This window comes from Cryptomeria japonica, chromosome 5, assembly GCF_030272615.1.
Source record: "Cryptomeria japonica chromosome 5, Sugi_1.0, whole genome shotgun sequence".
Classification (NCBI taxonomy): domain Eukaryota; kingdom Viridiplantae; phylum Streptophyta; class Pinopsida; order Cupressales; family Cupressaceae; genus Cryptomeria; species Cryptomeria japonica.
In genome coordinates this window covers 795,939,654-795,966,875 of record NC_081409.1, presented here as the reverse complement: position 1 = coordinate 795,966,875, position 27,222 = coordinate 795,939,654, and the positions used below count along the sequence as shown (strand labels likewise).

Sequence of the window (27,222 nt, the reverse complement as noted above, 5' to 3'; positions counted from 1 at the left end):
TGGTATTAATGTTGATCTTTGACCCATATTTGTAAACTACTTTTACAATATTTGAAAAAGAAACTACATAGTATGAACTATGAACTTTTACTAATAGCATTTCCCAAAGCAACATGAGAAAGACACCAATAAATGTTATACTGCAAGGAACCTATCATTGACATCTTATTGACAGCACCCCTTCACTATTTCACAACCCATTCTTTGGCCAGCGATAGAGAAGCATCAACACTAGTAGAACTGCTAAAAGGATTGCTCCAAAAATGCATTTTCCATATTCTTGAACATCTTGTTCTCCATTCTAATCTCTTCGTGCTGGTTTGAATATTGGCCTTCATAATTTACTCCCTTCTGCCTTCTCATATTTTTCCCTTTTCTTTGGCTTTGTGAGCCTGTATAGTTTTGGTTGTTGGTGTTTGTGAGCCTAATTAATCTACAACATACAAGCATACAGGCTAAAACGATTTCTCTCTGTGAAGGGTTATTGGCTGTGATATCGGTGCCACATACAAGCATACAGGCTAAATTAGATTCTTGCACAAGTGCTAATGGAGACAAAGCTTTCAGAAACAAAGAGTGAGGCATACAGTCAACAAGAGAACGAAGCATAGGTCAGCTCTAAAGAGACTGTGTGAAGCATATAGTCTATCAGTAAGAACCGATCAGAGAAAGTCTCAAGGCATGTCAATGGGCTGTAAATTTCAATTTAAAATGAATCATGTTTGCTTAATATACATTTCACAGAAGAGGCCTACCAAGTAGTGCTCCAAGCAAAGCAAAAGTTGTCGTGCAAATCATAGAGAGCAAGAGGAGACAATAGATAAAAAAATATAGAGAGCACTAGAAGACGTACCTACATGTAGAAAGAAGCCACAAAAACAAGTTTCACATAGAGATCAAAAGGTGAGAAGACTTCAAGCTGCAAAGCAAGACAAGGTCAAAGAGGAGGTGGCTTCAAAGGAATCTTCTACAGGCGTGGACAAGTAGGTGCTATAGATGTGGACAAGTACGTGCCAACACTGATAGTATTTGCTACTAGACTTAAAATCATAGCATTGTTCATTAAATTGACATGGACATTTAGTCAAATAGTTTGCAGCCAATATTATTTCAGCAGATTATCGCAAAATCACCTCAGAAATTTATTTGTATAATTTCCCAATACACAAATTTCTTTTTGCTAAATTGGTTGAATGTTCATCATATAATAGATCAAATTTGAGATGGAGAAGTATTATGTGGATTAGTCCTTTTTATGCATAGAGATTAGATTGAAAGGGCTACAAAAGGAAGAGGACAAGGATCCTACTAAAAAATTATTGTACAAACTTGAGGCTCCCAAAATTATTGACAAGTACCAAAAGTTCCCTTTGGTGAGTGTTTGAAGACACTTGGGAACTATTATCTGAACAGAAGAGATCTATATGAATGCATAAGAAAAATGGCCAAAGATGAGATCAAGGAACAAGATCCAAGAGAATCAATAATTACAACAGAAGAAAAGCTAGAATCACAAGTAGTTAAACCAAAGAATTAAAAGAGCCAATAGTATGCGTCAAAGACATGCCTATAATTGCAAATGATGTCCAAGAAACATCATTTCAATTTTCAGGTATGGGCACATTCACCAGGTTGTCATCCCATAACACTTAAAGTTAAAATGGATATAATCACCTCGAGGAGCTTGATGCTAATTGAAGTGAAAGATATAACCTGTAGTGAAGGACACCTAGATCCCTTTACTCAAATACAAAATTGGCTTTGCACAAAGGAGTGGGATCCTAGTATTCACAACACTCCCATAATGCATCATGATGGAAGATGCAACATTATGCTATCAATTTGGATGTCAGCAATGACAATCAAGAGTTTGCATTCATTGCCTAGGATCTTTGATAAAAATAAATTGAGAAAATGCAATCAAGATTTGGGAGCCTGGTATCAGCAAAAATGATTCTGTTTGACAAACTAAAACTGGCATTTGCTTGAGGACCAAGTTACGGGTTCAGGATTGGGTTCAAGGGTTTGGTTCACTGGTTCAGTCAAAACCTTTGTGGGGTTTGGGTTCGTTGATACAAAAATATATAAAAATCAGGAAATATGTACATATTGTAGCAGTAATGAAGTTCAAAAAACACTGCCAAATTAATAGTCAAATAACATAGCAAAATACACCACCATATTAGTAGTCAAAATTAGTCATACTCGAATGTCATGATATTTATTTAAGTTAAAAAATAATAATGTCAAGTGTCAGCAATCAGCCATCAGTGACAAAATATCATGCGGGTCATCAAAAATATCATCATCACCATCCATATCAGACAACAATCTTCATATAGGTCTTTTGACTTGGGTTTACTTGCCATGACAATCATTTCTGATTATGAGCTCTATAGACTATAGTCTCAATGGATTATGAATGACATTTCATAGATAACAACTTGATGACTATCATATCCATGGGTCTTCATAGAAAACTGTGATAAATAGGATACTCTTCATAGAACACTATGATCTCTCTTTCAAAATCACTGTCATTTGAAGTTTACAATCACTCTCATGATAGCTTCCCTATACACTGTCTTTCTTTGGTGCTGTATCACAAGGTCTTTAAGCATATTGAGCATGCTTCTTTTTGAGTTTATAGGACCTTGAAGTGTGTCAAGAATTTGGATAAGGCTTAAGGTATCCTTAAAGTAATGAATTGGCGCTAAGGTTTTAACATGGTTCTAAGCATGGAAGCAAACATCTGCAAAAATTGCGATTAATCGGCAGTCGGGGCAACTTGCCGATTTTTTGGGGAAAATCGGATTTAATTGGTCAAAGATAGTCAATGATTTTTTCCAAAAAAATCACCAAAAAACGTCGGATTAATCAGGATTAGCCAGGAGAAAAACGCGGAAAAAATGCCAACCCTAATTAAAATTCAGCGAATGTATAAAAATCATACAAAATTTGCAAAATTAAATTCGATGGATAGCTTGCAGAGGTGTCTTCTGTTGGCGGACGACTAGTTCACCCTTGCTGTTGTCAGGAAGTATGAGGGCCCCCGAAGGGCCACTCACTGATGCAGTGCTTCTGCCAGTAGGGTTTGTAGTTGCATCTAAAAAAATTGCCAGATTTTTGTTAATGCCATCAAATATAAATGCATTTTGATAATGTTAAAAAAGACTTCAAAAAATTGCAGGATTTGAATAGCTGTCCGATATAAATGTCAATTAATATTAAAAATTGAGTAGAACTTAATCAATATAAATATAAAGTCTATTTTGATAAACATTTAATATATTAATATTTATTATAAAATTTGTGGGATTCTACATTTAATATTTTCAAAATTAAATATTTTAGAATATTTTATTTAAATTTTCAATTATTAATATATAAAATTTGAGAAATTTGAATTAAAATATTTCAATTAAATTAAACAAATTTGATATTGTTTATTATATTTTTTAGAATCAAATTTATATAAAGCCAATTTAATGACGAAATTTTTTTCTAATTTTTTTCTCTTGCGGAATTTTGCTAATTTTATTCGAATTTTATTATTGGCGAGTTGAACTTGAAATCGAACGTGGTGAATTTCAAGCAATGATTTTACATTTTATCATCTTATTTATATAAAATTTATATAAAAAATTAAATTTTTATATATTTAAATTTACTTTTATTTTAATATACTTATTAATCATATGTTTTTCAAATACAATAAAATTTGGTATTTTTATTTTGTTTTCAACTTTAAAAATATAAATTTTTTTAAAATAGAATTTAGTATTTTTATTTTGTTTTTAGATGTAAAAATTAAAAAATTATATAGATGTTTTAATTTTTTGTTAAATAAAATTTATTGATTGTTTTATTTTTATTTATTGAAACAAATGTTTTTAATGGTAAGAATAAAAGTTTATTATTTACAAAAATATATATGAAATGTATTGAATCTCAACTTAAATATTAAATACTGTTTTTTATTATAATAACACAAAAAGGGGTATTTTTTTTAAACGATCTATAAAGGATATTAATAAAAGATATCAAATAAATTAAAAAATATATAAATACTTAATTAATATCAATAAATTGTTTAAATTTTATACTTAGTTTACTTATTTATGTTGTGGTATGTTTTGAATCAGTGATAATGAATATAAACAACAAAAATCTATTTTCTACAATTCATCTATTGAAGTCTATTTTATTTGCCTACAATATCTCTATGGTATGGAAATGCCCTTATGTATATAAAAAAGTAGGTTTTGATTGTTTTCTATAATTTTTTATGATTTTATATATCTCCAATTTTTTCCTGATTTATACTTTTGATTTGCCGATTAATTCCCCAAACGATTAAATGCTTCTTTGGTTCTAAGTGTTGTTTGTAACTAGGTAAGATGGGTTCGGATTGCCTTAAGGCAACATCCGAACCCATATAGGACTGGGTCCTATCCTAAAGGGTAACGTGCCCCCAAGTTAAGCTCAGCCCCATACCCTCACGCCACCCTAAAATACACCACGCCTCAATAAATAAATTGGCACCAAAAGGAGGAAGGCCGACTTGGATTTAATAAAGGTTAAAGACTCATATAAATAAAGATCAAATGCAAACTCAAATCAATCAATCATTTCCTCATGCAATCAGCGAATTAGCTCTGCTAATAAAAGTGCGAATTTATCCAAGGATTGTGCGAACTTGTCCAAGAGGATATAGGCCTCTTTTGGTGCAGACTTGAAGTGCTTAGAAGTGCAGATCTGACATACAAAAGGGATCAGATCTGGAAAAGCAAGCTAAGTATTGTATTTGTGCAATTAAGAGAGAATATATAATCTGACCTGTGGGTCTTTAATGCTGGGTTTTTCCTCCTTGGAGGTTTTCCCAGGGTATTTGTGTTTGTCTCTTGTTTACTTGTTTCATTTCTAAGTTTACTGAATTATGGTTTACTAAAATATTACAAATCTGATTAACAAACTAGGGCATAATTAAAAGACATAAATCTGATTACAGATCTAGGGCACAAAATTAACACTAAGTTCTCACTATTATCTACGGAACACAGCCCCAACAAACTTGATAGAGTGCTGAAGGTAGTAATTTGATACTCTTGAAGACACAATCCACTGTACTTAACAATGATAAACATGATTCATGTATTGTTATAAATTTGATACCATTAGAGATTGAGAATTGAATATGCAAGGGTTTATGATTTATACTAAACCTTCCACTTTCTTTCCAGCATAGCAACGTAATGATTGTTCCTTGATGCCATGGTTTTGGCAATCTTTTTACCACTGTTACTGATGAATACCTTACAATAAAAAGTCCAAAAAAACACACACAAATTAGCCAGCTGGATACATCTGGAGGTAAAATTCAGCTCGAGTTTGCCTGGGTTCATCCAGGCCAAACTCACAGGCTGTGGGCAGGACCCTGGCTGAACCCACAAAGGACTGAAACAGAACCCCAAACCCAATTTGAACTGGACCGAGACTCAGGGTTGCCCAGGGACAAACTACTAACTTAGGAATCCTGTATGAAACTATCAAAATTGCCATATAGAAAGGAATCACAAAGAAGCTGAATGCAGTATGACACTGTCTAGTTTATGACGTTGAGCATTCAATACAAAAGATTTTCTTTTCAATAAGAAAATTTCCATTAAATATAGACAATACATAATAACAGAACAAATGCCAACTAGTGGTAGCTACAGAAACCAAAAGGTTAGAGATCGCAATTCAAAGAGAAAAAGTGAAGACCTATTGTGCAATGTCACAACAAATGAGAGCATCTTGCAAGAGTCTTCTGAAAACCGTGTATGTAACAATGTAAAGCTTGTTCAGAATGTGAACCCAATGACCATGAAGGTATGGTTTGTTTTGTTCAAAAGTAAATTAATTGATATGATTAAAGATCAGGAGTCAATGGAGAAAAATCTGTTTGAAAGTGCAGAAGAAAGGAGGCAAAATAAGACATGTATGTATAATATCTATAGATACATCATGTCATTCAACCAGCTGATGATATAAATAGTCAATCCAATGATATTGAATGGGAATGAGAAGCTACACCTGGAGAAACAAGAAAATGGCCATAAATATATAAACTAGTAAAAAGGTAAAGACCATAACAAAAAGTGAAACTGAAAAATGACACGGACCAAGAGCAACAGTTATTGGCACTGTTGCAAACTTACAACAGTATCCCATTTACACATCAGACAAAAATGATTGTACTAATAGAGGCACTAGTTGACTGCAATCCACAATTAACAACTTTGCAAATCCAATAAATAACCAAGAAATAGAAGGAAGAATTGCATTACAAGAGGATTGAAATCCCAAGAAAACAATTGAGACAAATAATTTACTACTTTATAAAACTTTGATAGATGTGGGTTAATAGGAGGTAAATATACTTCTAGAACAGATCTGAATATTGCTTAATAAAACAAACTTAATTTTAGCAACATTCAGTCTCAAGATGTCAAATAATTTGAAGGTTATACATGTCACTAGACATTATTGTTGGAAAAAAAAATTAGAATGGATTTTTTTCATCACTTAAACAGAAACCATTCTCAAACAAATATGGTGTTATTTTACCATGTCCCATTAAATTACCATTTGAAAAATGGGAAAACAAGGGCGCACAATAAGGGGTCAACAGAAAGTACCCTAAAACTTATAGGAAAAGGGCACAACTATAACTTAAAAGTGGCATGAAATTCCTAGGAAAAAACAGTAACTATATCAATAGCCAAATTTGAAGTAATCAAAGATATCTTACTAATGGTAGCCAAATTATGATATATAGCACAATGATACTCTACCATATTACAGTGTAATGTAACAATACAAAAGCTAAAAATTCAAAAACTACATCACAGTATGAAATATATGATCTAAATTGTTCTTTGTTTTTAAGGAGGGGCAAGTCCCCATGGTAGATGGATAGGTAGAAAATGTAGGGCCCTCCTCAAGTCATCTCCTTTAAAGAAGATTGCTTGGTGACATTCCCCTTCCATATCCCTATGAAAAATGGGGACTTTTTGCTGTACAATTGTTAGAGGAGGTCAAGCCCATTCATGAAGAATAAAAGTATTGCACTAAAAACAGATCACACTTAAATGATAATCAATACTCTTAATGAAGAAATTATTGACAAAGAGCAATCTAGCTCTAGTGTAAACTTTGAATTAAAAAAGTAATTTTAAACTAATATAGTTGCAATGCTTATTACTGATTATTCTCAAGTTATTCATCATTCAAATAGGGAATTAAATAAATTGCATGGAAAAAAGTGCAATGTTTAACTTAATATAATTACTTAAGTCAGTGTAAAGGCAAATTATTGCCAATTAGAAAATTTAGTATTGTTAAATGTGTTCCTAATAAACTGAAAACAAAGCAGAGAAAGAAACACTATTTCAAACAGATCAAGACCAGCACCATCTTTGACTTGTAATAACATTCTGGGTAAAGCTGACTTACAATTGGATGATCCTTCTTAAGTTAATCATTATTTGGATTGGTAATTATTGCATTGGCATCGGAGAATAATAGATGTTTAGCTCAGCCTACTTAATTCATGCAAAGTATAATGATAATGAGCTTCCAATGAAGAAGTGGAAGAAAATATCTGTGTGTTTCTTAGAAACTGAAAAAGGGCTCAGCCAATAGGGTGGTTACTGACAATTACATATCAGCCATGTTGAAAGCCCTTAAAATGGATTCAGGTAAATTAACAGTCTCTGGAGATTTCCACAGCTTCAAAATATTTGCAATTAAATATCTCTTCAAATTCCATCTGTAAATATTCCTTGAGTGAGCTTACTGGGTATCATCAAATTAACACAGTGGAAGAAGCCCAAATGAACCACAGTAATTTTATAATTCAGAACATACACCTATCGCAATTTGACAATTGACTTATTCAATGCTCCTACTACTTTCCATAGAATACCTCTCCTGTTCAAAGACAAGTCTACAGGCTTTACACATGTTTTTGGATAACTATTGCTTATATGGCAAGTAGAGTGACTATTTAGGGGCATTACCACAAGGTAAGCAAGAAGTTGTTGGAAAGCACAATTATAGCCCAACCTTAAGAATTTTCAATCCGAATATGGTGCACATGTGGCGTGCAGGGTGACCATCTAAGGGCATTAACAAAATTTTGGAAGTTGTGTGAGTGTTATCACAAAAGCCCGCACGCTTGCTGAGCTATCAACTCAGCAACCTTGTGAAACATGGAGACAACCCCGAAGTGTGGGACCTTGCGCAAGGGGGTTGAATCTCCATGTTTCACAAGGTTGCTGAGTTGATAGCTCAGCAAGGGTGCGAGCTTTTGTGATAACAATTTTTGGCACACCCGGTGGGACTTCATTCGATTTACATGCTAAGGATTCAATGCTGTTCTTGGCATCTCAGCCTTTAGAGGCAGTCATCTTCAAGCACTTGGCGACTCTGCTCACAAGACCAGTCTCTTGTAAGTGACTTGCTGCTAACTCCGGAACCCCGAGGTCTCCAGGTTCCGAAGTCACTAAGCCATCTCAACCCCGGAACCCCCAGGTTCCGGAGTTCCTAGGTCCACTACTTCGAAAACCCCAGGTTCCAAAGTTCCGAAGTGCGCAACTCCGGAACCCCCAAGTTCCAAAGTCTTTGCTCACCAGTTCAATCTGCATGCTCATGACTTGTTGCAGCTCCGGATTTCATGCCCAATTAACTCAATACTTGGTGCACAAGAAGGCGTCTTCTAGAGGTAGTTTCCAATTCGAAGAACTCTCATCTTCAGGCTCTAGAAGGCGGAGAGGTAGACCTTCATTATCACCAGTTAGGGAGGTCAGGGTTGTAAACACTCCATCTCCCAGGTCTCATTCTACCCCTCCATTTACAAGACCATTACTACCAAGGGCTCCCAACACTCATATCAATAGACCATAGTTTCGCATAGCAAGAAATCAGGTTTTTGTTACCTTCAATGGGGGGAGTCCCCTTATTTTGACTCAATGGAATGACATACCAATGGCTGCGTTGAAGAGTATACCATACTTCACTGGTGAAACAGCTACTATCCTCATTGAGCACATTCAAGACATTGCAAACATCTGCTTCGTCCATAATATCACTCAGGATGATGTTGTTGTCAGACTCTTACCCACATCTTTGAAAGGCAAAGCTTTGCAGTGGTATAGAGGGTTGCCACCTAGCTCCATTCACAATTGGGATGAATTGGAGGAGAGGTTGTGCAACCATTTCGAAGACAAAAGTGATCATCTATCACTTGTGGAGCAGTTGACTACGATCAAGAGGGCACCCCACAAGTTCATGGGAGATTTCAATTTTAGATTCCATAAGACATGGAATAGAATTCCTGCTCTAGTGAAGCCATCTCCAAATCATGCCTTCTTGTATTATCTTGGAGCTCTAAACAGCGATATAGCTGTCATGGTACAATCAATGGGTGGAACCTCTCTACTGAGTGCATATAACATAGCCATAAGAGCAGAAAATTGTTTTATTCAGGCTGGGAAGATAGCTCCAAGGCCTCCAATGCCTCTCTTCCCAGAAGCTCCTACTCAACAACCCACCATGATTCCTATCCCCATGGCACCCGCAGGTCAACCATCCACACCCTCCACATCCTCCAATGAGCTCCATGAGGTCAAGGCTCTATTGCAAAACTTTAGCAATGAGTTGGTGACACTAAAGAGGCAGCAAGCCCAGCATAACAAACCTTATCCGGCACAAAATCAGAACTATCAGCAGAATAGGCCACCCTTTCAAGGGCAAAACCAACAGAGCAACGCCAGGCCTTTGAATAGTGTGAACCCCACAACCGCAAGCAACTCAAAGGCGATAGTTCCAATGCAAAATAACCTCGCCCAAGAGCAAGATTGGTGTCAACCATGCAATCAGCCACACAACCAAGGTGCATGCCAAAATGGAGGGTTTGTCCAAACCTTAGTGGTGCAAGATGAGCCGACCACTTCTAGCCAGCAATATGACCCAAATCAGCCTAGTATTAACACTCAAACTTACTTGCAAGGGGATTCTACCTTTGTCAATTGGCAGGAGGCAGAATTATGTGGTTTGAACCAAACAATAGGTGAGTCTATGCTGTAATATACAAGGTCAAAGAAGAGAGCCATGGAGGCTACCTCACCTTCAACATCAACCCAAGCTCCAACACCCAATGTAGCCGTCCATGATAGAAGCCAAAGTACCATGCAAGGGAGCAAGAGGCAGGAAGAGGCCCAAGTCTTCCAAAGAACAAAAGTAGACCTTGTAGCCTCAAAGGAGCCTCTAAAGTCAGTTGGTGTTCCTTTCAACATAGTCGATCAGATGAAGAAGGCCAACCTCAACGTCACTATGTGGGAAGCCCTTTCAATCCCATCTCAAAGGGATTTGCTTAACGAGGCACTGAAGGACGTCGATCTGTCAAGTGGTGAGGCAGCAGTCAGCGGAAAAGCAGTCTCCACCAATTTGGTGCAACCCAAGGTGGAGGAAAATTCAAGCAAGATCAGCAAGCCTCCCCCTTTCTATCTCTCCTTAATCATAGGAGATAATTTGGTTCACAACTGCATGATAGATTCAGGAGCTAGTAGCTCAGTCATGCCTAAGAAGGTAGCTGATCTTCTTGGCATAGAATACGAACCTGTGACCAAAGGGGTGGTCCAATTAGATGGCACTTCTATGAAGACAGTAGGGGTCGTAAAAAAATTGAAGTTAACCTTGCATGCATGCCCTGGTTGCACTGTCTTGCAAGACGTATCAATTATCAACCTCCCTGCCTTCTTTGCCATTTGCCTGTCTAGAGACTTCACCACCAAGATAGGTGGGTACCTGTCTTCTGATTGGTCCCACATGCTATTTCAAACAAGGTATGGTACCAAGGTTACCATAAGTGCAAAGCCCATTGCCCAAAACCACATTGAGCCCTACACCCCTAGCCCTATAAACATGAGTGTACTATCTGTGAGCCTGCCACTCTTTTGCAAGAGGTTCCTGATTGCTTGTTGGACGAATGGGCCAATGCTTTTCAGTTCGATCCATTAGCTGAGACTGAAGAGACTAGGCTTGGCACCTATCGTATCCATGAAGAGGATAGTCCTATCCCTAACCTCATCAAGACACAAGGAGACTCAGAGGGGTTATGGAACATGTATTTTGATGGTTCAAGAAACAAGAATGGTGCAGGTGTCGGTGTGATGCTTGTTTCTCCTGAGCAGGAGAAATATTTCTTCTCTTTTAGGCTTCAATTTGGTTGCAGCAACAATGTCGCTGAGTATGAAGCCCTGATCCAAGATCTCCAACTTGCACTAAGCAGAAAGATCAGATCTTTGCAAGTATTTGGAGATAGTGAGTTGGTTGTTAACCACATCCGAGCCCAAAGTGTATCAAAAAACAACCTACTCAAATCATACAAACACAAGGTTTGGGATTTGATTGAAGGATTCAAGGCCTTCAATATCCAAAGCATTCCTAGAAGTCAGAACAAGCATGTTGATAGGCTTGCAGCGATTGGTGCTCAATTCGACATACCAGCGCATGTTGCAAGTGAGAAGGAGCAACACATCAGGATTGTTGTGAGGCCTGCTGTCCCAGACAATCAGGTAAATTGGCAAGTGTTTGAAAGCGATCAGCAGATCGTCAACTTCTTGCAAAATGAAGCAGAATTTTCTACAAAAAATCAGTCTAAGTTGCAAGACCAGTATGGAGATCAAATCATGCAACTCAACTCCAACAAGTTGCCTAAGGGTCTAGTGACCTTGGAGGGCATTTTTATCTCAAATGACCAGTTAAGGAAGAAGATGAACTTGGCTGCAAAGAGGGTTGATTACAAGCCAGTTGTTGTCGCCGAGGGTAGGTCCTTAAACTTGGGCAAGGTGTGTTCCCCAACTGAGCAAGAGGTCTTTGTTGAGCTTTGTCAAAAGTATGATGACATAGTTGCTTGGACCTATGAAGACTTGATGGGTTTTGACCCTAGCTTAGCCCAACATACTATAGAGCTAAACCCAGATGCAAAGCCAGTTAGACAAAAGCAAAGGCCAATAAACCCCAAGATTGAGCCACTGATGAGGAAGGAGTTGACCAAGCTCGTAGAAGCCAATATCATCTTCCCTATCAAGCACTCCTCCTGGGTGGCCAACCTTGTCCCTGTAAGGAAGAAGAATGGGGAAATCAGACTATGTGTTGACTTCAAGGATCTCAATAGAGCCTCCCTCAAGGATCACTATCCCCTACCCTCTATGGAGCAGATCCTCCAAAAGGTCAATGGCTCGGAAAGATTTTCATTCTTGGATGGGTATTCAGGCTACAATCAGATCTTGGTCCAAGAATCAGACCAATACAAGACTGCATTTACTACTAAGTGGGGTACCTATGCTTATTGTAAAATGCCCTTTGGGCTAACCAATGCAGGTGCCACGTTCCAAAGAGCAATGGACATGGCTTTCAAGGGTGTATAAGCAAAGTTTGTGCTTGTATACCTTGATGACATAACTATTTATTCGAAGCATGCAGCTGACCATCTTGGTCATCTTGAGCAGGTTTTAATGAAATGCAGGGAGTATGGTGTGTCCTTGAACCCTAGCAAGTGTGTATTTGCTACTGATCAAAGAAGATTGCTAGGACACATCGTATCCAAAGAGGGTTTGACCATTGATCCAGAGCGAGTGGAGGCTATTCTTTCTTTTCCACTTCTCAGTCACAAGAAAGGATTACAAAGTATCCTTGGTAGGATCAACTTTGTGAGGAGGTTCATTCCCAACCTTGCCACCATGGTAAAACCCCTCACTTCCATGTTGAAGAAAAACTTGACTTTCAGTTGGACCAAGGAGGGAAAGGCCGGTTTCGAAGGGATCAAACAAGCAATTGCTCAGGCCCCTACCCTTGTCAATCCTATTTATTAAAGGGATTTTATCCTCTATACCTTCGGAGGAGAATCTAGCATCTCAGTTGTCCTAACACAGCTGAACAATGACAATTTGGAGCAACCTATTGCTTTCTTTAGTGAGGGGCTAAAGGACTATGAGCTTAAATATAGCTATGTAGAGAAGCAGGTCCTCACTATTGTAAGGGCATTAAAAAAGTTTAGACACATGTTGTCCAACAACAGGATCCAACTCTTAGTTCCGCATGCAAGTGTCAAAGATTTCCTTCTAAACAAGGACATCAGTGAGAAGAGGCTTGGGTGGATAACCAAGGTCATGGAGTATGACATCAACATCAAGATCACCAAGCTTGTAAGAGGCAGGGGCCTAGGTGAACAGCTTGTCTCATCTTCTGAGACTACTTCGGAGATCGCCCTTGTGTTACAAGAGGATCAACTAGCTGGCAACAACACTCAATTTAGTTGGGTAAGTGACATGACCACCTTCTTAATGGAAGGTAGATACCCCCAAGGTCTGGACAGGACCAAAAGAAGGCATTTCAGGTTGTAGTCCATTCCCTGTGTCTTAGTGAATGGCACTCTTTTTCGAAAAGACTCTAATGGAGTCTTACTAAGATGTATCGAGCAAAACCAAGTCAGCAGACTGTTAGAGGAATTTCATGATGGCTCTTCAGGGGGCCACTTCTCTGCAAGGACTACGGCTATCAAAACAATGAGCGCTGGTTATTACTAGCCATCCTTATTCAGTGACTCACATAGATGGGTGAAGAATTGCAAGAAATGTGCTCTCTTCTCTGGGAAGCAAAGACTAGCTACCCTACCTCTTCATCCCATCCAAGCAGATCAACCGTTCGCCCAATGGGGTTTAGACTTCATTGGCATGATAAACCCACCTTCTAGTGCTGGCCATAAGTGGATCTTAGCTGCAACAAATTACTTCACTAGGTGGAAAGAGGCAGTTGCATTGAGGGATGCCACTAAGGCCTCAGTGTTGGAATTCCTTGAGGGAATTGTGACAAGATTCGGTGTCCCCTCCACCATCATATCAAACAATGCCAGGGCATTTGTTGGAACCCAAATCAGTTCCTGGGCAGTTAAGCATGGTGTATACTTGAAGACGTCATCCAACTATTACCCTCAAAGTAACGGCTTAGCTCAATCCTCCAACAAGAACCTCATCAAGATAATTAAAAGGACAATTGAAGACAATCAGAGGGCATGGCATACTAAGTTGAGGACAGCCTTATGGGCTGACAGGATGACACCCAAGAGGGCGATTGGTAACTCCCCTTTCATGCTAGTATATGGGAAGGAAGCAAGACTCCCAACTTCCCTAGAGTTACCCTCTCTTGAACTAGCACATCAGTTGGAATTGACAGAGAATGATGCCATGATAGTAAGACTAGTTGAGTTGATGGAGCTAGAGGAGGTTAGAAGTCAAGCTATGCATACACTTAAGACTCACCAAGAGCAGGGCAAGAAGGTTTTTGACAAAAGGGCTACTAATAGGGTCTTCAAAGAGGGAGATCTAGTTCTCAAGTGGGATGCAGACAGAGCCAAAGTTGGGCGACACTCCAAATTTGATGCTATCTGGAGTAGTCCATATGTCATCACTAGTTGCAAGGAGGCCAATGCATTTCATCTCTCCAAGCTTGATGGCGAAGTTCTTCCACTCCTAGTGAATGGGATTCATCTCAAGCCCTGCTTCTAAAGAGGGTGTTGATGACTATGTAAATATTAGACTAGAGGTTGTTTTGCTTTCATAAGTGCTTATGCACTTGCTGCATTCTCCTTAAGAGGGTGTGCGCTCTAGTTTTCAGTTTTCCTCCAAGTAGTGACGCACACATGTTTTGGGTCTTTTCAATGACTCAGTGCCCAATGAATGCTTAAGGCTTGTGGACTTCATCCTTAGCAGGCAAGCATCCCACAGAAATCGCCGAAAAAGTTGTCATTTTATGACACCCTTGGTCCATCAGTGAGAACCAATCAAAGATATGTTCCATGGACCAGCGCTGCCCCAGTTGATCAAGGAGAAAAGCAATGGAATTATGAAGTGTGAAGTGTTGTCTTGTCAGAAGGAAGTTCCTAGTTCTTCTACCCCAGAACTCTGAAACCCCTAGGTTCCCAAGTTCCTAAGTCTTCTACCACGGAACTCCGAAACCCCCAGATTCCCAGGTTCCTAAGTCTTCAACCCCGGAACTCCAGAACCCCCAGGTTCCCAAGTTCCTAGTTCTTCTACCCCGGAACTCTAGAACCCCAGGTTCCCAAGTTCCTAGTTCTTCTACCCCGAAACTCCAGAACCCCCAAGTCCCCAAGTTCCTACGTCTTCAACCCCGGAACCCCTAGGTTCCCAAGTTCCTAAGTCTTCCCAACTTCGGTGACCCAGGTCTCTGAAGTTCCCCCAACTTCGGTGGCCTGGGTCTCCGAAATCTTCCAAACTCCTTCTGGCTTGCAACACTTCCGGATGGCATGATCGACACTCAAGGCTTTAAATGCTCCAACAGTTTTGGTGACTTATTCACTTTCTTTTGTGGAGCCACAGAGGTGCATTTAATGTTTTTGGCAGAATTTCCATCAAAGGAGGTACAGGGCCATGCTTGTTGTGGCAACTTATGTCATGTCTGCATACTCTGACTTTGGAAGGTCAGTCAATCCACCTTCTCAAGGAGGTATGGGGCCATTGCCTTTTGTGGGTATGGCTAGGTTGCTTGCAAGTACAAGTCAAGTGCATGCACTTCCCTGCACTCCCAGACTGACATACAGGGGTCATGATCACTCTTGTAACCATTTTCTATATAAAGGTTGTTAAGCCTCATTGTAAAGGGGCTCTCCCTGTTGCCTTGAGCTATTCCATGCTCTCTCACTTCTCTTGTATTTATCTTGCATTTGTGCAACTATAAGTTTGGCCATTGGCCTTATAATTAATTGAAATCACCATTCTTGCCTACTTTCAACTTATGTATGTTGTGTATGTTTCCTTACCTTCATCATAGGTGTATGTTTTGTGGTTGTTCTCTCATATATGTTGTGTTAAATTTATTTCTGAGTGTGACTTGTGGGAAACCTTCTCCCCTCTTTGCATTCAGTGAATTCTAACCTTGATACATGCATTGGGGTCACTCATACAACTAAAGTTTATGCATCTCCTGCGTGTTTTAGTTGATTTTTTGTGTCATTTCGAGTAGGGAGAGAAACAATCTCTTCTTGGTGCAACACCTCCTTTTATTTCAAGCATTTCTCTCTTCCCTTTACCTCTGCAATTTGTTAGGATAGGCTTAGGAGTCAAGTTTGAAGTGTTGAGTTGGTTCCACACCTGCACCTGGATTGAGAAGGAAGTCAGCCTTCTCCAAAGATTCAACCCCCTTGCGCAAGGTCCCACACTTCAGGGTTGTCTCCATGTTTCACAAGGTTGTTGAGTTGATAGCTTAGCATGGGTGCGAGCTTTTGTGATAAAAATTAGCAAGCATGGTTATTGCTGAACACTAATAAGCGTAAATTGTAGGTACATTAGAGGAAATTATTGGGTCATTGTACTTAGCTCTTATTAGTCTTTTCAAGAATAACGATAAAGTACCTCCTCAGTTCTCGAATATACCTATGGTTAGTTTTTTGAATATCTAGGGTGAGGTCAAAAGCAGAGGAGAAAGACTCAATGTTTGAGTTACATTTTCCTATTCTCAAAAGTGTCATATACAGTTTTTACTTGTGATTTCTCATGCATATTGCTATACACAAAAAAATGAATTAATGCATTTGATTTTTGAGTAGGATAAATCAGACCCAAAAGGACAAGCAGACTTCCCTTGGCTAGATTTTATGGTTCTTGAACATTAAGATCCACAGATCTTTAAACTTGCACAAACTAGGTGCTGTCCTTGATAAGCAATTCATCTGGCATGAGGAACTAATTTTCATAAGCACTTGATGCACTAACTGAACACAACTCTCATTTTATATCTTCACATTCTAACTGAACTACTTTATGGGTTATAGGCAAGCAAAGTTTTCGAGAATGGAACTTTTTTAACAAGGATAGAGTAGTAGGTGTGATTTAAATCTTGTATGATACAGAGTGAAGCCATGGTCATGGTGATAGCCCATGTTCAAGCCCTAATGGGCACATTGCTCCCCAAGTTAAAGTAGTTGTGATAAATACGATCACATCCCCACAAAACTGGTGCGAATCCCAAGCAAACTTTGATGGTAGAAATGCTTGAGATGTGACATTTATAGAAAATAATATTCTAGCTTGATGGTGCACCAAGTATTGAGTTAATACTATCATTTGCTTGTAAGAAGGGTATTATGAGCTAATACTCTAGAAAAAATGTTGAAGTTATGACTAATACTAATCAATTTTAGCAGAATCTAATAACTTGAGGCATATTTTGTCCAAACAATTGGCTAGTACTTTTAAATAAAACAATAATTGGCAATTATAAATTTTAAATCTTTTTTTAATGAAAGATGAGCCAATAGTTGTGACACTGTTTCTAGTTGTATGAATAACATTGTTTCTATAATATAGGGTGAACTTTAATAGATGTTAGGTTCCATAAATTCACCATACGTTTTCAGAATTGCCTAGAATATAGCCCACTTCTTTTTTATTTCCTTATGTGGGGTTTTTTTCAAAATGGTCCATGTTTTCATAAAACCTCTATCCAACAATTTTTCAAATAGTTGCACTTTTGTTACATCCCTCTTGTGCCCTAGTTAATATGCAGTATTTACACCATGATACATGTTTGCCCTAGTGCATTTATGCTATACTTGCAAGATGTTTAACGTGCCCTAGTTTTCATGTTTAATTTGAGCAAATGTGCCCTAGATTTCATGTTTAAATGGAATGAATTGTTGAAATAGTAGCTAGCTCGGATACCTATCTATTGTATTTTAATGTTGTCAATGACAATTAAAATACACATGTATTATCTATTATGTAAATTGAACTTAGGGCTGGGCCCAAATAAATGTAACTTGTAATTATGTCTTGTTTGGGCAAGACCTATATATAATGTAACTTGTGGATAGGACAGGCCCTATAAATGTAACTTGCAATTTGGTCTGACCCTAATTGGGCGATGTAACTTGTGGTCCTATACTAAATGTAACTTATAGATAGGGTAGACCAAAATGTAACAATTAACTATGTTTTGGGCTGGGCTCAATTGTAACGCGGTGGCTATTGGGTTGGACCCAATACCTAACGTGGGAAAATGTATAATATTAATTATTTATCTTGCAAGCCGACTTGAGGATGTTTAGCGCCAAAAAGGATGGTGTATAATCCACTTGAAGATGAAGTCATTTACATATTCATTCTTAGCAAATGCAATCTGCTCTCCTACACTTTAGCAAACTCTTCACTTGTGCGAATTCAGTCAAGGATATTGTTGGACGAAGTTGTCAAGATCTTTTGCAATTCTGCTCCAGCCTATTGTTGTCATCTGCTGTTGATCCTCTCTTTTGGTCATCTACTGTTGATTAGGGCTGCATCCTTCATTACCTTGTCAACTTGCTGTTTGGACAGCAATCTGAGATAAGTTTGCTATATTGTAATTGCCTACAATTGAGATAATACATATCATATTTAAGGCTGGGTTTTTCACCTCCACGAGGGAGGTTTTCCCAAGGTATTCGCGTCTTGTGTCTTATGTTTTATTATTATTACTGTTTATTCACAGTCTGATTATAATTAATTGGTTAGATTAACATCTGATTGCTTGAAATTAACATGGTATCAGAACCAGGTTCGTACTAACCAGTGATCAGATTTAATCATGCATTTTGTTATTTCATCTTTGTGTGCCCTCGAGCTAGGGCACGCAGGGCAACTAGGGCTTGTGGCATCATGATGGTAGTTTGGAGGTGGTTACCTACAGTATGAGCACAACATGAAACATGAGGCGGTTTCAGGTGCTTTTGTTTCCCTAAACTTTATCGTTGTTTGTATAATCTTGAAAAAGGTTATTGTGTTAGTAGAGTTGCGTGTTGTTGTTTATCTTTGCATTATTGTGGTTTTGCTTGTGTTAAACTTAAATTTTGAAAAACAAGTTTAGCTGTGTATTAAGGAAAGATTATTTGCAACTGTTCGTTAAACCCTAGTATGGGTTTCGCCTCTGAAGTAACATTTTTGTTAAATGTATTTAGTTTTGTTTTTGTAAGCCCTTGTTAGGGCTTGTTGCAAGAAAAGTTATATAATCTTTGTTATGGAGTTGAACCCATATGTTGTCCTCAAGACTTACTATGTTAAAAGTTAAGACTAGTATTCAAACCCTTGTTCGGGTATACTGTTTGGAATAGACAGTGGTTAATGTTGTTCATGTAAACCCTAGTTCAAATTCCCTTTTATATTTTGTATACCCCAGTATTATGAATTGAGGGTTTGATTATTGTAATCTATGTTTATCATAGTTTTGCATACCTTGTTCCAATTAACCCTTGTTCGATGTCTCCGGCCTATGGTTTAGTTTGATCGTTCAAGGATTTGTGGTTATATGATCAATGTTTACTTTTCAATAACACTAGTTTAGATTTGGTGCTCAATTTTGGTGAAGTTGTATTATGGTAACAGGTTTTCTTCTATTCTGTTAAGCTGATCACTATTTTAGTTGAGCAATTTCCAAGATGACTATTATTGTTTATTTGTTAAAAGAAATTCAAAACGGATTTGAAAAGGAAGTACTATTTGTTAAGGTATTCAAGGACGCATTTGTATATTTTGTTACTTCTTTTATTTAAGAGGATGACAGTTTTATTTTAGTTTTTGAATAAAGAACATTATATATGCATATTGTTGTAGGCACTCTTTGAGATGAGTTTAGTTGTATCAGAAAGTGATATCATTCTTGATTATACTCTATTGAGAGTTATTGATTTGCAGTGATTCAAATGCATGATTATTCTACTTTGAATATCAGCATATTGTGAAAATTTATACGGCACTATAGTGCATTATTTCACTATACTATATCATTGTATGTATAATGCATATGCTATAAGTTAACTTCCATTATATATGTTGTACCTTTGCTTCTGAATCTCAAGTGATACAAAGATGTTATAAAAGTGATAGAGATGATACTCTATATTTGTGTCATAACTATGATATGTACATAGTCTATCAAGGCATAATGGAAATGTTGACTAATCTGTTGTGCAGGGTCCAAACCAAGCTTGGTTGACAATAGTGTTCCCATATTGTAATCACTATGCACAGATCTTAATATAAGAGGGTCCCATTAGGGGACATTACACACACACACACACACACATTGTAATCACTATGCACAGATCTTAATATAAGAGGGTCCCATTAGGGGACATTACACACACACACACACACACACACACACACACACATATATACAGCAGTTGTTGGAATTTGGAGTGCTAAAAAGGGCAAATCTGAAAATAATATTAGACTGTTGTTTTATGCTTGATCCGAAGATTAATTCCTTTGATGTGTTTGTTGTTGTATGACTAGAGGTTTGGTCTGAAATACCTTTATATCCTTTATCAAAATTATTTTGATTATACTGCAGCTTACTAATTGCTATTGATCCATGGATGTATAGTTCTCTTTCAGGCTCTAACTATCATTGCTTGGTTAGTATCTTCATTGGTAAGTATACTTCACTCTCCTTGTAAACATTCTATGTCACCATCATGTGGTACTTCACTATTAAAAGGTATTAGTAATTCCTCATCTATGATCTAATTGAGTTTTTGTTATAACCTGTATGGTGATGTACAAGTTTCAGGTTGTATGCTACAAGCTGGCCTTTTTTTTTTTAATTTGTGTCACATAAGTATTGTCTCAGCATTCTATGTATCATTGGTTATATTGTTAAAGGGATGCATCTAACTTATCATGAATGTTGTGATCCTCACCCAAGGTCATTTTTATATAACCTCATATAGTAGGTGATGCATGTCGAGGGCCAAGGTCATACTGACATCAGAAATCCATAAGCTTGGATTGATGTGGCTTCAGAGGGAGCTTTGAAATAAGGCATAAGGATCTTCACACTCAATTAGAAGAAGTTTGAAGATATGTCATGATCATAATTGCGCCATGGGTCCAATTCATAAAAGGTGAAGTTGGCATTTCTCATCCTTGTTTATGAATACTTATGATACTATGATGCTTGGCTATCAGTCTGACATTGAGGATTAAGAGGGAGCCCTATGATCTTCAATAAAACTCTTGGTATGAAAGAGTACTTGATAAACCTAGGGTTTTGTAAAACTTGTTCCTTAAAGTATTTGAAATGCTAATTTTGATTCCTTATGTGGGTGATCTAACTCTAACTGATAAAGATAGTCTCATGATTTGATATAAGAAAGAATTAGCTCAGAATTGAGATGGAAGATCTAAAATTAAAATGCATTACTTCTAGGTTAGAAGTGTGGCAAGGATCTAATAAAATTATTCTAAGTCAAGTTTTCTATTGTTATAGAAGTATGGATTGTAAACTTACATGGAAACTAACTTGAAGAAGTTGAGTATGTCTGCAACCAACTATGATCTTGCAGATTCATCTGAATAGATGCAGGTTGATTGGTGAGTGCTTCAGCTAATCAAAGCTAAGCATATTTTGATATATTTGCAAGACACAATTGATTATGGGCTAAAGCTGCCATCATTAGAAGACTACTTAGGTTCAGAATGGTTAAGAAGTGTTACGGACAAGGAAAACACTTCAAGCATTCACCCGCTGCGATCTCTTGAACCTACAGGAACAGTCCTCAATTGCATTGAGTATTGCTAAAGCTAAATACATTGTTGCAAGTGTTGCATCAAGAGAAGCTGTGTGGTTTCTCAAAATTCTTGTTATGTTGTTTTGATTTATCATCAGGGTTGTATAGAGATGCCTGACAATTCAATGTTTTATGGCAGGACAATGTTGTGTTGCAGATGTTCTCACCAAGTCTCTTGAAGCTTGAGTACTTCAAAAGATAGACTTGGAGCTGTGGAGAACACCGCCTTGGTTGAGAGGGAGTCTCAACCTCAGTGATACATTGTGTTGTATCAAACCACCCTCTGCGAGCAATGTAAGGTGGTATTGTAATCTTCTCAGGGAAAAGAGTTATTGTTAACCATCCTCTGTGGGCAATGTAAGATGGTAGAAAAGATCCTCTCCACCCTCTGCGGGCAATGTAAGGTGGATCCAGTCTATGCTTGTGTGCGAGCTGGAAGATTATATTATGTAGTTCCATTATATGCTTGTGTGCAAGATGGAAGACTACAATATTCTAATTATGTAATCCATTCTTTGCTTGTGTGCAAGATGGAAGATTATGATTATGTTTTCTCCTCCCTAATTAAGAGGGAGTGTTGATTATAATTAGGTAGGAATGGCGGATTCCAATTGCCTTAGGCAACATTGGAATCCGCCCAAAGGTCTGGGCCTTCCTTTAGCGTGTAGGGTTGGGTCCTCTCTCACGGCACTTCCTAAATCTTCACGCCACACTCAAGATAGCGTGCTCCCATTAATAGGGCCTACCCTATTCTAATAAGGCATTTCAATAAAAAGAGATGTTAATAATTAAAAGCCATCAATTAAGTAAAGGCCGACTTACTTAGTCTTTGCACCACATATAAATAAAGGGCATCTTCACCTCATTCTACACACAATCAATACATCCTTTCATGTGAAATATACATCTGCTTAATGATGCGAAATATACATCTGCTTAATGTGAAGGCTGAAGAAGGAACTTATGCAAATCATACCTGCCATTGAAGGTGCCAATATCAAGTACATGCTGTCGTAAAGGAGAGCGAACTACTCCAGAATTAAGGCACTAGGGTTACTGATCAGTTTCAAGCATAAGTGCAGACTTAAGATGCACTAAAAGTGCAGATCTAGTGTATGAACCTGATTGCTGGTTAGAGTGCCAAAGGGGCAGACCTAATGCTTATAAGAGAGTAGACTTATTGAAGATTTCATCAGCCCTAAGAGTGAACATTTCAAACCTCTACAAGTACCTGAGATAAGTATTGTAATCAGAATATTGAATATAATCCATAATCAGATCTGAGGATCTTTTCTGGCTGGGTTTTTCCTCCTAGGAGGTTTTCGCAGGGTAATTGTGTTTTGTTCTTATTTGTTCATTTCATGTTATGCCTAAATCTAGAAATCTCTAAATTTTACAACAAACAATCTAATTAGAAACTAAATTCTGATTTCTGAGTTTTACATTAATCTGAAAGTATAAAAATTAACAGTCAGGGGTTTAGATTTTTCAATTGCATAGCAAGTTTAAGCCGGCTTAAAACTAGCAAACAGGGGTCTATATTTATATATGTTAGTACACTTCATGTGTGTATTTATATCTATAAATATAGATATTTAAATGTTGTTGACATATTGCAGGTCTATGTTCTAGATTTGCTTGCACCTTTCAGTCAACTAAATCTGAAAATGCATAAAGAATATAACCAGTATTAAGGTGCAGAAATGCACCATTCAGTCAAACTAAACCTGAAAATCATTAATAAAGTTTACAATCAGCATGGAGGTGCAACCTTATACCATTCAATTGGAGGGTGTTCATACCGAGACTGTGTTATGAAGAATTTGACCTTAATCTGAGCTAATTCAAATTTGTCTAAGTCTAATCAGTCAAACAAAAACATCGGACAACCCATCTAATTGAGACTATCCTCTTTAAATTATGTAATCGACTAATACCCTAGCCTAGGAAGGCAGTGGATAGAAGGGCACCGTTGTACTTCAATGCAGATAACATTACTATTGAGAGATTACTCTCAAGATGCCAGGACAGCAGAAACATGTCAGGCACGGTTATATAATCCATACTTATGAGTTGGATGTACAGCTGGCGGCTCTTGTGCCCCCTATTTTCCCATGCCAGGGGTTTAGTTGAATCATCTCTATCATTGCAATCTTAAATGAGGAAGAAATAACGATTACTTTTAAGAATACTGAAACTGATAACAAATGAACGCTAAACATAAGTTTGGCCTTATAGTTTCCTTTTGAGTTTAGTTGAACTCATTTGACCCTAGACTTATTGCCGAGAAGGGTGGTGATCATTGACAGCACGTGAATTCATGCTTGCAGTGTTAAACCTTGGCCAAGGTGGTGCTGCGTAAAGCATGCAACCGTCAGATCATTAGTACCAGATACACCTCTGGTCAGGAGCATCATACTAGTTGGGAGTTACCCATAGTGTATGGCCGACTAGCATGTGTAGGTCCTAAACACCAAGTCTCAGATGGCATTGAATTCCTCTTCCCGTTACCTCCCTGCGAAAGGTCGAGCCAATCCAGTTGGATATGGCACGGGGGACTAAAAGTCTGTGGTTGAGCGAAAAAGCATCCTGATGATACTTTCCCTCCTCATTGGTATCTTGATAAAGTTATGAAGTTCAAATGTTAGCATCAGATGAACTGTACCTTCTAAACCCTTTCCCTTTCAATTAATGCAATGTTATTTATTTCCTTATTTTACGTACATGTTTGGTTTAGATCAATGTAATTACTTTCAGTTATAGTTATCTTATTTTTATCTTTAAAACCGAAAAAAAAAAAAAAAAATCTCTTCCTTTTTATGTTAAGTTGCAATGCTTATCTTAACCACTATATTCGTTTCAGTTAGTTACATTTTTGAATAAACGTTTTATTTAAATTTTTAGCATGTTACAACTTTAAACATCAAATCCTAAAGCCCACCCAAATCCACGGCATAAACCCCTAAACCCTATAACCCAAAATTTATATTTAAAATCATATGCTTATGGTTGTAAGCATGTATATTTAAACCGTGTGTTTAACAATTTATGTTTGTAACTGTATGGGAAACCCTATTCCTCAGTATGAAGTCAACCGGATTATATTTTTAGTTCTGTAAATTAACCATTGAACCGCTATTTTTAGCTTCTTGATTTACAATTTTGTCCGATGCAAACTTCATAAAATTTATTTCCAGCATTTTGTCAAATAATCATCTTTCAACCTGAACTCATTACCCCACAAAACTTCAAAACATATACCTAAAATCCTAAAACCCTTAGCACTCTGACCCACAGTATATATTCATGCATACACACATGTATTGATAACAATGTTTTCATGGTACATACTACATAGTACATCAAATATCTGCCATATACTTGTATAGATTTTTAAAAACACTTGATACAAAAACCATGAACCATTTGTCTCTTTTCTTCCATTTTTTAAACAATCTGTCATATACATTCAAATTTCATAAAATCATTTTATCAAACACTTACCGTGCAACCTCGTGCAATACGTCCCTCGAAACTTTAAGTTGTAAAATTCAAACCCAACCCTCACAAAATTTTGCCCTAAAACCCAAGAACCCAATGCACATTTACGTGGTTTAAATCCATTCTGGCAAGGAAAAAAAATTGCAGAAAATAGGGCTGTAAACGACAATTTTAGCAACATACCATTTAAAGCATCATATCTCCAAGTATGCAAATATGGAGCAGCATTTAAATATCATAAAATCACTTTCACGCACTTTATCAAACAGTTACAGTCCAAAGTCGTCCCGTTTCTTACTGAAAGCTTCAAGACGTATAAATCAAACCCTAATAGCCTCAGAAACCCTTGGCCTAAAACTCTAAAACCCCAAACACATGTAAGCGTTTCAAATTCATTCTGGTTAGGGAAAAAATGGTAGAGGAGTGAATGACAATTTCCGTAACATATCATATAAAGCATCAAATTTCGAAATAAGGCAATATTACGAAAGAATAACAGGCATTTGAATGAACAAGGCAACAGCCGCCATACCAGTTCATCTAAAGCTGTGCTGCAAGGTCCCCTGCGCTTCGAAATGTTTCTCGCGTTTATAATTGTTTTCTTGGTTAAAGGGTTTACAAACGATGAAGTTAGCAGGGAAAGCTCGACAATATTTAAGATACTTTCTTTTTTATTTTTATTTTTATTTTATTTTTTTAATTTTGTATGAAAGAAAGAGGATGTCAAAAATATTTCATTTATGTTATTAGTATATTTATACTTATTATTAATTTGAAATAAAAGATTAGAATTTTTGTAAACATACCCATCCCATTATACTTCATTCTTCATTGTAGAATATCTTTATAAAGAAGAACTTTTAATGTATATGATGCTAAACAATCAGCGTTGCCATCATTGATTTTTGCATTTCTATTTTTTTCTATACAAGATGATGATGAGCTCCCCCAATTTCTCAACTACCCCTCACTGAAAAGACTACACCAAGAACCAACTATCAAAACATTATCATAAATGCTCCTAATGTCTCTATAAAGCATCACACTCCAAAATAAAGTGTCTTTCACTTTCAATTGCCTCAAAAGTGCAAAAAATACACACCCTTTCTTCCTAGGTTTCTTTTCATCTTTTCCACCGCCTTGTTTAACATTAGAGTTGATGAGAGTTAGTTCTCAATTGAGCAATAAGAATTTTGGCTCATCATGGGATACAAGCCTTTATGTAAGCTTTCTAAAAAAGATCACATGTGGAATTGAACTCCTTGATATAATAACTCTTTTTTTTCCCCAACTCTTTATTCCAAGTATGCTTACTAAATTTATCTGTAACAAAGGTCTTAATCTCTTTTTTGTCTATGGGGCACACATTTAAATAGATATTCTATTTACTCATGTCCATCTAGTGTTTTGTCTCGTCCATGTTTTCTTTCTTTTGCTCAAACGATCACCAAAAACAAGCGTAGGCCATCTACTTGCTTCCATTGTTTCAATTCATTTTTAATATCCTATGAGACGCATCAAAGCAATTGCTTCAATAGGCATTGCCCCCACTTCACTTACCAAAATATCATAATTAACCAAACTTTTGATTTTAAACTTGCTTGTGATTAGGCGCTTTTGTGTGAGTGTAGCGTCCTAAAATTGTGACACTTGCAATTTCGACTGCATTTGGGTCTTCACGATGGCGACGCAACACTGAACCTGAATGGAGACCCCGAAACTTGTCCATGACACCAAAAATTGCATTTTTCAGCACCCTGGCCTGATCCTCCTTGCACCCTGTTGTCCCTGGAGGTGGGACCATGGCGCCCAGCGCCCTGGTCCCTGGCCCTATTTTGGGCCCGGTCTCTTTTGGGGCCTCGGGTCTTTATGTTTGCAAATTGGAAAATAATCTTTCCTGGTCGGCCTAAGGTCGGAAAAATCAGTCTATCAACCCTAATTGACAAGTATATAAACTACATTTTCCTCTCTCATTTTAGAAGAGGAAAAAAAGGCGGAAGCGATATTCAAACATTCAAGCATTCCTTCAAGCAATTGATCATTCTAAGTCT

The 27,222-nt window shown here is 37.4% G+C and overlaps 1 protein-coding gene across 3 annotated transcripts in view; it reads right to left on the bottom strand.

Annotated features, from left to right (window-relative positions):
• The window catches only part of LOC131074471 (probable RNA methyltransferase At5g51130), a 30,324-nt gene extending 4,490 nt beyond the window's left edge, over positions 1-25,834 (bottom strand). The window contains exons 1-2 of one of the 3 annotated variants that reach the window (XM_059221752.1): positions 25,704-25,788; positions 5,226-5,315 (exon numbers count right to left, since the gene is read on the bottom strand). The gene's annotated coding sequence lies outside the window, so the exon portion shown is untranslated. Of the gene's footprint in view, positions 1-5,225; positions 5,316-25,354; positions 25,639-25,703 lie in introns of those variants that run through there. The other 2 variants (XM_058011089.2, XM_058011090.2) reach the window with 2 other exon arrangements.
• Between the last annotated feature and the right edge of the window lie 1,388 nt (positions 25,835-27,222).